At 41.1% G+C, this 15,530-nt stretch overlaps 1 protein-coding gene across 1 annotated transcript in view; it reads left to right on the top strand.

The window, feature by feature from the left end:
* The window catches only part of MKL2 (MKL1/myocardin like 2), a 204,287-nt gene that overhangs the window by 96,550 nt on the left and 92,207 nt on the right, over positions 1 to 15,530 (top strand).

Below are 15,530 nucleotides of genomic sequence, written 5' to 3'. Positions count from 1 at the left end.
TCCTGCTGAGATATGATTTTTTTTAACTGAGATGTTGCTTAATTTGTCATTTTCTTCAAGCTAAATATTTGTTTAACTCTCTCCCTCTGCATCTCCAATAGTTGTATTAAAGTTTGAGCATTGTTGTTTGCTATGCAATATATCTCAACCAACTTAGTTTACAGTTGCAGTTTACAAGATACAGACAAGATGTATGCTTCTAATTTAAACCACCAACCTGGAAATATTTGGTCAGTTTTTAAAAATGAGTTAAATTTATAATCTCTAGCAAATACAGAGTGTAAGTATGAGTTGGTCAGTTTTACAATATTTTGCAAGGAAGCTTTAACATCATTAGGTACTTGAACATAGTTAAGAGAGATATTTAGAAAAATAGGTGTTTAAACTTGAGATTTTAAAGTCAAATTTCTATTTCATAGAGTAGTCTAAGGGTGAACATCACAAGAACAAGATTTATACTTAAAATGTTTCTTTTATTTTCCATCATTGTTGATGTTCACAAGGCAACTTAGTAGAACAGTGTTTTTGTGATTACAGTAAACATGGAATAGTTAGGTTTGAATCAAGATATAGGTTGCTTTTGTTGTAAAATGAATTAATTTCATGAAGCGTGTTGCACCTCACCATCTTCACCTTTTTAGACTTAGACTTGCATTCTTCAAGAGTATGGTATAAAGGTAAATAACTAGTAGAAGTATAATTTTTCTCTTTTCAGAAAAAAATAAATTAATGTACATGGCAACACTGTTCCTTTTGGCACAGTAGTGGAATATCCATATGAGAGACCTGACCTAGGAAGCAAGTAGGACCTCTGGTGTCCTACACTTGAGGAACGTTTAGGAGATGAATCATAATCAATGTTGCTGGGTTGTTGGTTGTAGCCATGTTGGCCTAAGGACATAGGCAGGTAAGGTTCTTTGGGTAGATGTGATATCTTTTATTAGACCAACTGAGTAGCTGGAAAAAGTTCTTAGCAAGCTTTCAGGTGCAGTCATCCTTCTTCAAGCATTGGGAGTCTCTGCTGTTCTGAGACTCCAAGAAATGTGAGAAACTAAAAGTGTGGCAGGATGTCAGTGAGAATGTAAATAGGTAGAAATTAGAAAGACAAAAGGTAAAGCAGAGAGGGGAAGAGGAAGAGAGGGGTGGAGGGGGAATGGCTGAAGGGAGACAGAGTGATAGAATACAAGGTAGAATAAGGAAATAGATGGAGATCAGGAAAATGGGAATGAGAGAAGCTACAAGTATGAGTGGATGTAGTGTGTGTATATAGAAATAAGTAAAAAGGAGAAACAAAAAAGTAAAGCAGGGGAGGGGGGCAGAGATGTGGGTTTTTGGGAAAATTTTCCAATGCCCTAACTAGAGAGTGATCTGATTTGGCATGTTTATTTGACTTATTTAGTTAACAAAACTGAAAAAGTACCCCATGCTAATTTTATGTCCCAGTAGCCAAAAGTATTTGAACTGAAAAAAAATTAAATACAGCACACTTAATGTGATTTAAATGTTATATTCAAACAAATTTTATGTGGAAAATTATTTTTATTGGAATACTTGTAAAAACATAAAGACAATACACAATAGCATGTACTTCTCTTTAGGGGTGCATCGCTCTTCCCAGCGTGTGGGTAGAGGCAGGGTGTTGAACTGGGGCAGCGCCTGCTGGTTGGTGGCTGCAGCGCTGGGAGTGGAGTGGCGGTGAAATTTGGGGTTGGATGCAGCATCCTCCCAGCGCTGCCAGTGCTCTGTCCAACCCCAGCCCCGACTGAGAAGAGCCCCACGCAGCCTCACCACAGGGGGCGTTGATCTGCCCCCCCCAAGCCTCTTCCCTCCCCCCTCTCCTTCCACTACACGGGACTTACCAGCTGGAGGTAGTTCTTCACACTGCCAGCTGTACTCCTTGCTGCCTGAGTGCTGCGCTGCAGCTGTGCGCAGCAGGGCATTTGTCAGCCAAATTATCAGCCCTATCAGGCCCATATCCAATACCACAAATTTTCTTTATATCAGTACTGATCTGATATCAGACTGATGTATCAGTGTATCTCTACTTCCCTTACATTGTTTGCTTAAAATTTAAGATAAAAAACCCAAAGGCACTGAACACTGTTGACACACTAATTTTAGCACACCCAAAGAACTGTGCATGATATGCCGTGGTTGTCCAATCATCTACTTCAACAAAGTTTAACTCTTCCACTGAGATCATTGGAGCACTTCCAGTTTCACTGTCACTATCTGTAGAAGCACTTGTACTACTTACTAGTTCCGTTTCAGAATCAGATTGAGGCAAATCTGATTCAGAACTACTTGAACAGCATTCTCGTTCGCTAAAAGGTGGTTTTACCAATGAGTCTGTGGGCAAGGGCAACTTACCACACTGCCTCTTCTTCACTAATTGTGCTTCTGACTGATTCTCCAGAAGCAAGACTTCATAGATTTTAGAGTTGGAAGAGACCTATTAGATCATAGAGTCCGACCCCCTGCCCTGGGCAGGAATGGGGTCAGATGACCCCAGCCAGGTGTTTGTCCAATCTCCTCTTAAATACCTCCAAGGAAGGGGACAACACCACCTCACTTGAAAGCGTATTCCATATTTTGGCAACTCTCACTGTAAATAATTTTTTCCTGATGTCCAGTCTAAATTTATTCTTCTTCAGTTTGTGGCCATTGTTTCTAGTTACTCTGATGGGTGTCCTGGCAAACATCGTATCCCCTATTTCCTGCTGTCACCCCCGATGAGTTTGTAGACAGCCACAGGGTCACCTCTCAGCCTTCTCTTGCAGAGGCTGAAGAGATTCAGGTCCCTCAATCGGTCCTCGTAGGGTTTTTTTCTGTAGGCCTTTCACCAGACCAGTGGCCCTCCTCTGAACCCTTTCCAGGTTATCTACATTCCTCCTGAAATGCGGGGCCCAAAACTGGACACGCTACTCCAGCTGAAGATTTTGAGAAATAGAAACAAGTTTAGCAGTGCACTCATTTGTTAGTCTGTTCCTCTTTTATGTCTTGACTGAGCTGAAAGCCTTCCAGTTCCGTTCACAAGAAGCTGCTGTTGGAGGAATGTTTAGGATCCTTAGAGCAATCCTGGACAACAGTCGGGTGTTACAGTATCCCTTCCACCATGTGAGAGGAGACGCATTCTCTGCTGCCTGCCAAATGATATCTTTGCTCCAAAGTTTTTCTTTTGCACAGTACTCGGCAGTGTCTGCCATCACAGCTATTTCATTGATGTTGGGGACATTCTTAGCTACTTCCATAATAGTATCAAGAGCAGTAGATAATTCATCTTCTCATAAATGCTGTCCTCTGTGTTGAAGATCCATAAGGTTTGCTGCCAAATGAACTGGATGAGAGCAAAAACTCAGGTCTTGTAGTAAACATTTGTTTTACTTCTTTTTTGGATAAAGGTGAAGAAGGCAAAAGTTAAATTAGATTTTCATTTAGTTGTCTGAATATCTCTAGAATATTTGAAAGGCTTGGTGTGTATCTTCTTCAAGTTTCTTGATAGCCACCGAAACTGGTAGTAGAAAATTGAATGCTCCTTGAACTCAATCCTAGAACACATCATTGTCAAGAATCTGCTTCCGAAGGTTCATGGAAATAATCTGGGATACTGTGTCATCTATTGAAGCACACTGCAAACAGTTCTTTGTGCGCAGCAAGCTATGTAAATACTTTGTAGCCAAGCCCCATCTAGTTTCTCCTGTCAATAAAAGTGCACTTTCCTTCCCCTGCTTCTCTTTCTGTAGTTTCTTCAGTCAGATTAACAACATGATGATTGTTGAATGCCTTCACAATTGCTTTGCAGTTTGCCAATATTGTCTTTGTTGTATTCACACTTACCATGTCCTTTGCCAGAAGATTCAACCCATGAGCAAGACAGCCAAATACTATTAAATAAGGGTACTTTGCCTTTAATATTTGCCATACAGCTTTCATGTTACCTGCATTATTAGTTACAAGGGCTTGTACCCTGGAGGGACCTGCACTTTCAATTGCTTCACACAGTAATTTGGCTACATATTCACCTGTATGACATGAAAATTTGGTAGCAATTGCTTTCAGGAATATTGGTTCAGGAGTTGCTAACAGAATGTTCAATAAAGGATTTCCTTGTATATCAGCCCATCCATCCATCCGAAACCAGGGCCGGTGATTCTGCTTGGCCAAACTTTTGAATAAGCATTGTTTAAACTCTGTCATACCCTCTATCTAAGAGGAAACGTGATAAGCAATAACGTGATGGTAACTTATATGATGGGCGAATTAGTTTGTAATGTTCCTTTCAGTACTGATTTTCAGTTATGGAAAGAGGTGTACCACTTGCAAATATAGCTTGAGCTAATGTCTCTTCTGCTTTTTTTCTTGATCTTCTTTTGACATTTTGTCCACAAAGCTTGATAAAAAACTTGACTGTCTTGAACAGCTACTCATGGTGGATTGCATATCTGGTGACAGTTATCTTGAAAGCAAGGATCCTGCTGCTTCTTCCCCGAGACCTGGCAGCTAAACGTTTTAATATTTCATTCTTTGCAAATCTACTATTTCACTTGAGCTACCAAGTTCCTGCAACAAAAGTGGGGAAAGATTGTTATTTTAGCCTATTGTTGTCTGGCTTAGCCATCAGGAGAAGGGAGATGGAGTTTGCTTCCCCGCCTCCAATGCCAGAAAGAACACTATGCTGCTCATCTTGTTACTTAGTTGCTCTGGGACTGCAGAGCCAAAGGGAAGCATAGTCTGCCATCAGCCAGAGGACTAAGCTCACCTGCTGGGTTGAAATAATTAACTATTGATCTATTATGTAATTAAAAATATATATGTTGTTAACCGTATGCCACTTTGGGTGCTTAGTGCAAGCAGCAAAACATGATACAAATATTGTAAATAAATAAATAATAGTCCACAGTTGCATTAACTTTTAAAATTATAATGTTTTAAAACAACATAGATGCTAGACTATACTGTGTGTTGTTTAACATATTAATGTGTTTACTTGCATAGGATTCATGAAGTAGACTTTTCTCAGATGTTGTTCCACCACTTTATTGTATTAGCTTTCTGTATATGGCCTGTACTCTTTCAGGACAGTTTCTACATGTTATTAAATGTTTCTTCATTCTTGTTGCATTGTCAACATACTCCTGTCTGCAATATTTACATCTACCAACTTCCTTCCTTCAGTGGCTTGAACATCACTATAATCATGCCCCACACACACATTTTTTTCTGATTAGGTATTATTATGGCTACTTGAAGCCAAAAGCACTAAAAAACTAACAGATTGTATGCAGACACTTCCAACTTCCCCACCTCAAGAAAAGAAATGAGACACTGCTCTCTGTTTGCTGACTGAAAGTGAAACAAAAATTAATCACAAACCTTGCAGGAGGATGCTGATGATGCTGTAGTGTGTACTAACTCGGAAGCAGACCTTCAGGCAATCGTCAATGTGTTTACTGAGGCATATAGGAGAATGGAACTGATACTTAAAATTCAGAAGGCTAAGGTCCTCTACCAGAGCTAGGGGACTGCTCATTAGGAGCTTGCTGGTGATCAGATCCACAGTGAGATTCTGGAGAATGTTGAGTATTTCCCGTACCTCGGAAGCCATTTCTTGCAGAAGGCTAACATCAATGACGAAACCCAGCATTGCCTTAAATGTCCAAGTGCAGCCTTTGGGTGCCTGAGGGAATGGGTTTTTGAAGATTGTGACACCAGATCCAAAACCAAGCTCACGGTTTATCAAGTAGTTGTGGTCCCCCCCACATTGGTGGACAGAGCTGAGACATGGATAACATACCGGAGACATTGAAAATTGTTGGAGAAGTACCATCAGTGCTGCCTGCAGAAAATCCTCTGAATCCAGTGGGAAGATGGACATATCAACATTAGTAGTGTCCTCCTGCAAGCAACACCATGAGTATTGAAGTGATGATTATCTGACATCAACTTTGTTTTCTTTCTAAATTCATAATTATATTTTTCTCTCTTACTTATAACACACAGCGTTAAGACCCTTTGCTATTACAGTCTTTTAAAACAATTTGGAGGGGATGGCTTTAGAAAGCTATTTGAAACACCAGCTATAAACCAGATACAAAAAAAAGAAAGGAGGAATCTAATCTTTGTATGTTCTAACCAGCAAGCAAGCAATAGGCAGCAGAGTAAGACAAACTCCTACCTAGAAAACCAGCCAGAATAATTCAGGTTCAGAGTTTTTTAGCTACCCTGCTAGTTACTAAACTGAAAATAATGAGATCTGGGCAATACTAACATAAATTCTAGGCTGAAGTACTTTTTTATTTAAAAAAAACCACAAGTACAATATCTAGCATGAATATGTTTATGATGGTACTCTGTAGATATACAGGCAGTCCTGTATACATGACTTACATGTACTTGACTTACAATGTTAAGTTACAACGTTTATTAATTAACACCCTATTTCAACTTTCTGACGTCACTTTTGACTTTACAATGCTTGATCCGATGCGATGCCATACCAGCGAACAAGTTTGCTGGGCCACCCATCTCCCTGGTGAACATCTGTCCAAACTTGCTTGGACACTTTTTCTTTAAGAAAGCAAACAAGACTCCAGAAAAAACCTGCAGCCAAGACTCCTGAGAAGACTCCAGCCAAGAACCCTAAAAGTCCAGCAAAGTCACCTCAAAGAAGTCCTTCCAAGTCAATATGATTGCTATTTACATTATAAATACATTAATGTAGCTATATTACTTATCTATAATTGATTGAATTCAAAATTCTGGGGTTTTTTGGGTGAAAATAGGGTATCGGGCCTTGGTTCAGGAGCCAGTCCCCCATTTATAACATTGTTTTCTTTGTGAAAATTGGTTCCAAGTTGCAACGTTTCGACTTACAATTGGTTCCTGAAAACAGCATCTTGCCATAAGTCTGAGGACTGCCTGTATGTAGTGCAGAAAGTTTTCATTTCATGTATTGAACAATTTTTTCAAAGTATTGATTCTCATAATGAATTTACCCTTTTAAGCAAACATTACAATATAAAGTTAGATATAAATGAAAGTTTAAAAGCCCAATAAAAATAAAAAATAAGGTTATAAATATATAAAAGTTAGATATTTATAATTTCAGGTTTTTTTTAAATCATCCTTGGAAATTAATATGAAAACACGTTCTACTCTACTTGAAATGAAGTGTACTAGCATTTATAATCCTTAATCTTAGTTGAAATGCAGAATGTTGCAATAAAGTAGGTTTTTGTTTTTGTCTTTTTTTTTTTTAGTTTCTGAAATTGTTTTCAAAGTTTGAAAAACAAATGTCAATAGGAACAACAAATGTCTGCTAATGTGTGATTTTTTTTTTTTTTGTTCCCCCGTAAGTATTTGAAAGTTATCTTATCTTCTAAAAGATGAGAGAGCACACTGAGTAGGTACTGATTTCCCATTAAGTCTGCCTTTGTCATTGGTACTGCCAGTTCCCACAATCCTAGCATTCCCAGGGCATCAGTCAGTGTCTACAAGGAACAATTTTCAAATATTAAAGCATGTGAAAAGACATACAGGCCAAAACTCAGAGCTCTCTAGGGACTGTGACCTCTTAAATGGAATATATTCTGACATTTTCACAGGCTACTTGAAGGAATTCCAGCAGGGTCGTTCCATTTGGTAAACTTCTAAACAAACTGTCTGTCATTTTAATCTGATTTATAGAAATTTTTTCTTTTATTATTTGCTTCTTGTGAAGAGATTAAGATAGGAGACATGATCTGTGACTGACTCCATTAAGGCATCTGGTGTATATGAAAAAATCCTAAACTAGAAGTTTTGGCATTCGAGTAATTACAGAAGATATGGAAAGTATGTTTTCCTTTAAAGAAATCTTTTGATCAAAATGCCTTATTTTGATTTTTGTTTCCAAAAATTCCTTGTGGATAACTGAACGCTTAGCTGCAGATGAATGCTGTGTTAATACTCTAGTCTGACTTAGTTACTTAAAATGATCTTTAAAAGCAATATTGCTAGAAACAGGTCCTAACCACTGTGGAATTTTTATTTGGATGCCAACTTTGATATGGTGATGCATTGAGGAGGTCCTGCAGCATGGGATTCTTCAGTTGAGTATAACACAGGTTTTCTCCACTGGTGAATGAAATACACAGATATAAAAAAAAAATGTATTTAGATTCAGGGAAATATATTTCCTGCTTCACATTCCACCTTTTAATTTTAAATTGAAATGGGGAAGGATCCTATGTCAAGCAAGGTCTGTCTGTAGGCCAGGGCCATAGAGCAAATTGCCTTATGTGGAAGAAAAGAGTCATCTGCTTTCAAATATATGAAAATGTGAGCAGAACATGGGAGCCATAACATTAAAAAAAAAAAAAGAAAAAAAGAGTAAAATGTGGCCATTTCATTTTTGATTAAATATTAGGCAGTGGTGGTGTCCTAGGTAGATATTTTTTCTTGCAAACAGCAGAAATTTTCTGTATGACCACTAGGCTGGCTTAAATGGCACTACCAGTGTATAAAAAGTGAATTCGGCCGTCTCTTCAGCAGTGAGTAATGCAAAACAAATAGTACTTTTTTGTAGTATTTGTAATATATCAAATTATTTTAGAAACAATGTAACGAGGAAATACCCACTAACCATTGAAGACGATGAGAGCCCTATAGCTGTTGCTCTACTACATGGAAACAAAACAAAACATAAAATGTGGCAAAGCAACTGGTTCTGTTGCTGGTTAATATTGTTTTCTGTACATTGAATTTTGTTTGTATTCTTTTGGCCTGGGCCTCTATTTGGAAATTAAAGTTATAAGAATGTTTCGTTAGAAAAAAGATGGTGTTATTTTCTTTGATGTTTACTAACTGCTGCTTCACCAATACTAAAGGCATAGACAGACTTAGGAGAGGTGCACTGATACATCAGTCCGATATCGAATCGGTACCAATATAAAGAAAATTGGCTGTATTGGAAATTGGCCTGATTGGGGCCAATAATTTGGCCAATAAATGCCCATGCTGTGCGCAGCAGCAGTGCAGCACACAGGTAGCGAAGAGCAGAGCTGGCAGCTTGGAGAGCTGCCTCCAGCTTGTAAGTCTGTTTGGTGAAAGGGGAGGGAAGGGGGGGCAGATCAATGCCCCCCGTGGTAGGGGAGGCAGGGGGAGGTGCTGCCAACCAGGGTGGGATGGGCGTGGGACGGAGCCATGGCTCATGGGAGGGCGGGGGGGAAGCTCCTGCTGCTGCTGTGCCCCCGGATCTGCATGGGGCAGGGCGAGTGAGCTGCAGCTGGAGCTGCGGTCTGGAGCCGGAGCTGCATGGGGCTCTTCTTGCCGAGGGCTTGGCTCAGGGCAGGCACTGGGAGGGGGTTGTAGCCACCTGAAGTTTTGCCACAGCTCTGCTCCCAGCACTGCTGCCATGGTGCACCCAGTGCAGCCCCAGCTCAATGCTCCACCTCCACCCAGGCACCGGGAAGAGCTGGGGCTGTACTGGGTGTATGGCAGTGGCATTGAGAGCAGAGCTCCAGCAAAATTTGGAGTGGTTGCAGCCCCCTCCATAGCCCCCACCTTGAGGCCAGCCCTCAACAAGAAGAGCCTCGCACAGCCCTGGCTCCAGCCCACAGCTACAGCCCGTCTGCCCTGCTCTGCACAGATCTGGGGGCGCACCCCCTCTCCCCATGGCCTCCCAGGGTGCAAACAGCGGCGGGAGCCACCTCCCCCGATGAGCCATGACTTCGTTCTATGTCTGCCCCGCCCCATCTCCCTCCCTCACCGTGGTGGGTGTTGATCTGCCCCCTTCCACGCCCCTTCTCTCCCCGCCCACCTTCCATCACACGAACTTACCAGCTGGAGGCAGCTGTCTCGGAAATCAAATTGGTTTCAGCCATATGCCTCCTTAAATATCAGGTAGTGGTATCAGCCCCCAAAATCTCTATTGGTGCACTCCTAAGACATAGCAATTATATTGATATTGAATGATACCTTCATATAAGCTGTTACAATATAACATTTATGCTCCTGTAGTGATTCTTGGAATTTTAACCATGTTTCATTCAGTGTTAAACCTAGTGATTTAACCAATTTGCATCACTACAAGAGCATGCAGACCTAACAACTGAATTGTAACCGAGTCTTAAATGTGATTTAAAAAATCAGTTCAGTTAGCTTTCTTTGCCATATATCTATAAACGGTCTGTGACAATTTTAAAATGAATATATGACTAATGTTTTATACTAGCCAATCACCCGTCAAGAGTGACCGGGGGAGGAAGCAGGGGGGGATGGAGCCCTGTTTAACCCCCCACCCCCCCTGGCCTGCTCCCCCTTTCCTTCCTGTTGCTTGGGGTCCAGGCCTGCTCTCCTCCTCCCTGCTGCAGCGGTGCGAGGAGGGGAGGAGCAGGCCTGGGCCCAGTGCCGGGGAAAACTGGGCCCAAGGGTGGGGAGGGGGGAAGCAGCGGGCCCAGACTGACCCAGCAGCGGTGGGGGGACAGGAGGTGCGGGCTCAGGGCTGATGTGGGGGAGGGGTGTTGGGGGAGGAGTGGGCCCGAGGGGTGGGGGGGAGGAGGCTTGCTCCTCCCCTCCCCCAACCAGAGCTGCTTCAGGCTGGACCCGCTCCTCTCCCTGCCTCCACTATCCCCTGTGTCCCCACCATCATGGCGGCGCTCTGCTATGTGTCTGAATGCTTCTTCACACTCTTGATTGGCTGTTTGCAAAATTTAATCCAGCATTATTTTCACTGCTTTACCTTAAAAATATAAGGCCCAATCCAATACCAACTCATTAAACGGGAAGATTCATATTGATTTCAGTGACTGGTAGATTAAGATCTTGGATACGAGCTATATATTTTTGTGCTGTTTCTGTGTAACTTCAGCTGTTTCCAGGATGTACTGTGCTCCACATATGTCCTGAAAATGTCAATCCTAGAAATCACTTGGTGTTTTTTTTATTTTAATAGAAGTCTTAAAAAGGAAATTTTATTTAACACTGTTAAAGGGTAAACCTAATACTGTCATTTTTGAGTGACATTGTTTTACAGTTGCAACCTCTGAATATTTTTCTTGAAAAAGATATTTTTCAGAAATCTAATCCATACGTTTGTCTCTTCTGCAAATAGTTTAAAATAAGAAGTGCTGCTTAAAGGAATAGCGGTGAATTACAGTAATGCTTACAGGAATGTTTTTGATGTAAAACAGAAGGTTATAGCTTCAGAATTTAGAATATCAATATAGTCTCTTAAAGGGTATAGGAAAAGGATGTACAGGTACAAACAGCACAAAGACAGTGGAGAAGGTCCTGACAACACTGAAATGAATGAAAATTTGCCAGAATTTATGTCCAATGAGAATCAATAATAAGTTGTTTTTAAGTATGAACTCCCTTTTTTGTTTATTTGCAGATGCTTTTTATGGTTGTTGTTTTAAGTGAATCTCTGCTGTTTAAGGATTTTTTTTCTTAGAAAGGCTCTATATAGCAGGTATTCCCAAGCAGCTGTAGCATATGTATCTCTTGCCTGATGGGTCATATCACTTAATACTTCTTGAGAAGACAAGAAATTTGAATCTTTTTCAGAATGTATTTGAATGGTCTTTTATGTGGCAAAAGGTAATTCAACAGCTCTTAAAAAGGCTAGCGTGTTTGTTGTACTGAAAAGAAATCAGTAAAAAAAAAAAAAAAAAAAGTAATTTTACAAATTTTTTTGTATGCTAGAACAATACTGTGGAACTCAGCATGTCTTACTTTTAAAGAAGCCTTTCAAGTACCACAAGACTAAAATCAGCAGTATTTTAATATGAACCAATCAGTTTGCATGTTGGCTATTAATGGATGCCAAAAAGTGTTTGACTTGGCCTCCAAAAAATTAACTGTTTTAAACCATGTTGACAGACAACAATTTTAGTCTACAAAATAGCAAGTGGTTTAAAAATCATTACATGCAGAAGTTGCTTCTGGCTTGCCCACTTGTTCACATACACTTCTAATGTTATGGACACAGGTGAACCAGCCCAAACATCACTTCGGAACCTGTTCACTATTGCCCCAGGTCAGAGGTGTCCACATGTACAGTGCCCTAGCGTTCCAGGTTGAATAGTCACCTTTTGGGTGTTGAAATGCTGTGGCTGTGACACTAGGAGGTAGGAGTGCTTTTGGGCATTATCTAGGGGGTTGGGGATTTACTTTTCTGCTGTCCCTAAACCTCAGTTCAGTAAACCTTAGTAGCCTGTAATTGACCAAAGTCTGCAGTGTGCTTGTCTGACATGGGGTGGCTGGGGTTGAGGGGACCTACACTTTTGGATTTGCAGGGGGTGAGGAGCTGCTATCAGTTGGGAGTGAGAGCATAAAAGAGCTCATTGATAAAAGATGTCAAATTGAGGGAAATAGGGGTTAGTAGTATTCTGGCTGCTTGCCAGAGTGGCCAGTTGTGGCAGGGGTGTGGAAAGAACAGTGATGCAGTGTAAGATGCTTGGAGGACCGACCAGACTCATGACATAAAATGCTGGTATCCACATGTAAAACTGAACTGATGTACTGTGAACTGGCAGTTTTAAACCAATTTAATGGGCTTGTGTGTTTTGTTTCAGGTTAATTTTCATTTAAACCAGTCTAAGTTATAATGTTTGTCCATGCCCTCTTATTGAACAGCCATAAAAACAATATGCTGAGTATGTCTGTCTTGAATATAGAGTTAATTATACATTTAAAAATATTATTTTTAAAATCATTTAATTTTGTATAGTTTCAAATTAAAACTATATAATATGGAAAACAATTTAATATGAACAATTTTCTCCCATGCTTATAACCCAGATATTAAAGCTTGCTATTTGTATATGTATCAGAAAGTGCAGGTGGCTCCAGTCTATATTAATACTCGAATTGGAATGAAATATGAGGAAATATGGCTTAACTAGAGACAAGTAAGCAGTGTAAATACTTGGTGCAATATAAGGCTCTCTAGATATTTTGTTGTTAATGTGGTCACTCAAGTATGCAGTTACTGAGGACTTTTCATAATTTTTTTTTCCAAAGCTTTGCTTAACTCCACCTCGTTCTGCTTATGTGCTTCTGTCTTGTTTCATCTTATTCATTATGGAAGTCCATCTTTTCCACCTTTTTTTATTCCCTTCTCTCTTAAGGGGTGTACCTTCTTTCATTCTGGGCCTCATGCAGTGAGCCTTTTTCTGAGCTCATACACAAGGTGCCTAGTTTCTTTCCACTGAAATCCCTAATTAAGACAAGCTTCTTCTGTACTGCTTATTGGGAATATAGCTGATGTATACTAGCACATTTAAGGAAATGAAAACAAAACATACCGGGCACGTCCACACACAACACTACATCACCATAGCAATGTGCTATGGTGATGTAGCATCCGTGGGCAAAACCCATGATGCCACAGCTATGCTGCCATAGTGATGCACTCCCCGGTTATAGCACATTACTACGGCGGCATAGTGCCTAAAAATAACCATGCGTGGTGTGCTTAGAGCAGTACCAGCTGTTAATGCACTGTCTTTTAGTACTTCCAAAAGGAAGTATTAAATGACGACACAGCAACAATGGTGCCATAAAGGCATGTAGAGACGCATCCACTGTGGCATAACCTTGAAACACTAATTGAACATGTAACTTTTCTCTAAGCCCTTTTGTCATCTTTTGAACATGAATGCATCAGGCAAGGAACAATATTTATATTGCATTTTGTATTTTATTGTGCTTTCAGGTCCTGCTTACCTTTTCAGTAAAAGGTTTTCTGAAATAACTGCTATCATTAAAAGGGATATTATCAGAGAATCATTAAATTTTGTATTTAAAAAACAGCAAGGTTGTGGGGTGAGCAGTAATTTTTTTTTCCTGTTAGATTTGATTATCTATTGTTTGGATTGGGTTCTCTCCACAATTTTGTGTTTTTAAAAAGCTTATAACATTAAGTTCTTATATTTTTAAGAGTTATGAAAAAATTGGGAAAATATATTTGCCACATGTATATTCATAATTATTTTTTAATAGGCGCACTTTTTGTAAAGTATATTATACGATTAAATGAAATGTACTTATTTCTAGAGAGGAGTTGAGAAGTAGCATGGGTAAGTGAAGTTGTTGTATTATCTGTTAATTTAGAAATACGTGTGCCAAAAAAAAATCTAGGGTTTCTCACCGATGGCTAGTTTTACAGTTTCACCTATTTCTAGTTCTCTTTATGCTCCAATTCTGCTAACCCAGCGGGGGGCAAAATTTGGCCTGCGGGCCAGATCCAGCCCGCCAGGCCATTCTATCTGGCCTGCGGAGCACCTAAAAAGTTTAGAAAATGAATATTTATCTGCTCCTGGCTGCCTGTCAAAGACAACAGGAGCCAGGGGCAGTAGGAGCCAGGGGAAGCTGGCAGGACTTAGGAGCAGTGCTGGCCTGGCCCCACCCCCAAGCGCCCCTTCCCGCCAAATTGTGTAGTGAGGTAGGCAGTGTGTGTGTGTGTTTATAGGGCAAGTCCCACCCACATCCCCACACCCCGCATAACCACACACATACTATCAGTGCTCCCTCGTGCCCCACAAACCCCCCCCACACACAACCACACCCTCTCCATACCCCACATACCCACAGCCCCTCACAAACCTATACCCACCCCTGTGCCTCCCACCCTCCCTACAGTATACAAAAGAGTAAGACTTCATTTTGAGCTATTGTGCAATCACCTCTGTGTATACTACACAAACGCATGTAAATCAAGACAAAAATATTTTTTTAAATCAAATTAATGAAAGTTGTAGATGTTTGATTTTTTAGAATATTATTTGTTATTTTGCTGGTTCTGAGGTTGCAAACCTGAAAGGAGTATTTCTGGGGGCATGGAGAGGGATTTCTGGGGGCATGGAGAGGGACTTCTGGTGGCAAAGGTCAGGGATAAGGGGGTGGGACTTCTGGTCCTAACATGGCAACTAGTGGGCAGGGCACCTGCCAAGAGGTGGCACCCTCAACAGCTTGCCAAAACTCTAAGTGGCCCTCTGCCTGAAATAATTGCCTGCCGCTGGACATGGGGTAGCACCAAATCCTGGACCTGGTATCTCCACCCAATCTCCAGAGGCAAATGACTTGTGGGGGGGTGGGGGGGGCAGGAGGGGGAATGCCATGAGCCTAATGTTAAGGAGCATCACCCTGATCTTGGGCTCGCTGCACTCCAGAACGTAAAAAAATAGGTGTGCAGTTGGGAGCTCCAGCTGCATGTGTACTTCTTAAGTTTCCAGGGTGCCCATGCTCTGCACCATGGGTCCCAATGCACAGAAAAACTTAAAAAGCACACCTGTACCTAGGCTGCAGCTGCGCTTTTTAAAACTCCCTGGGGCATTTGGATCCAGACAGTGGGTAGAGGCTTCCCCAGTCTGGCTCCTGGCACTCAGGGAGCTTTAAAGAGGTGGTTTCTGTGTGGGCCGGGAGCGACCCGAGCCCTTTTCGCGCTGCACGCGGGCTGTGGCCAGCAGCCCGGGCACGCCGGGGCGGAGAGGGAAGGCCTTCGAGCTGGAATTAGGCACGGACGCGTAGCGGTAGTTTAAAAGATT

The sequence above is a fragment of the Alligator sinensis genome, unplaced genomic scaffold, assembly GCF_000455745.1.
Source record: "Alligator sinensis unplaced genomic scaffold, ASM45574v1 scaffold73_1, whole genome shotgun sequence".
Classification (NCBI taxonomy): domain Eukaryota; kingdom Metazoa; phylum Chordata; order Crocodylia; family Alligatoridae; genus Alligator; species Alligator sinensis.
Note: the sequence above shows the minus strand (reverse complement) of the source record. Positions and strands in the feature narration are given on the sequence as shown.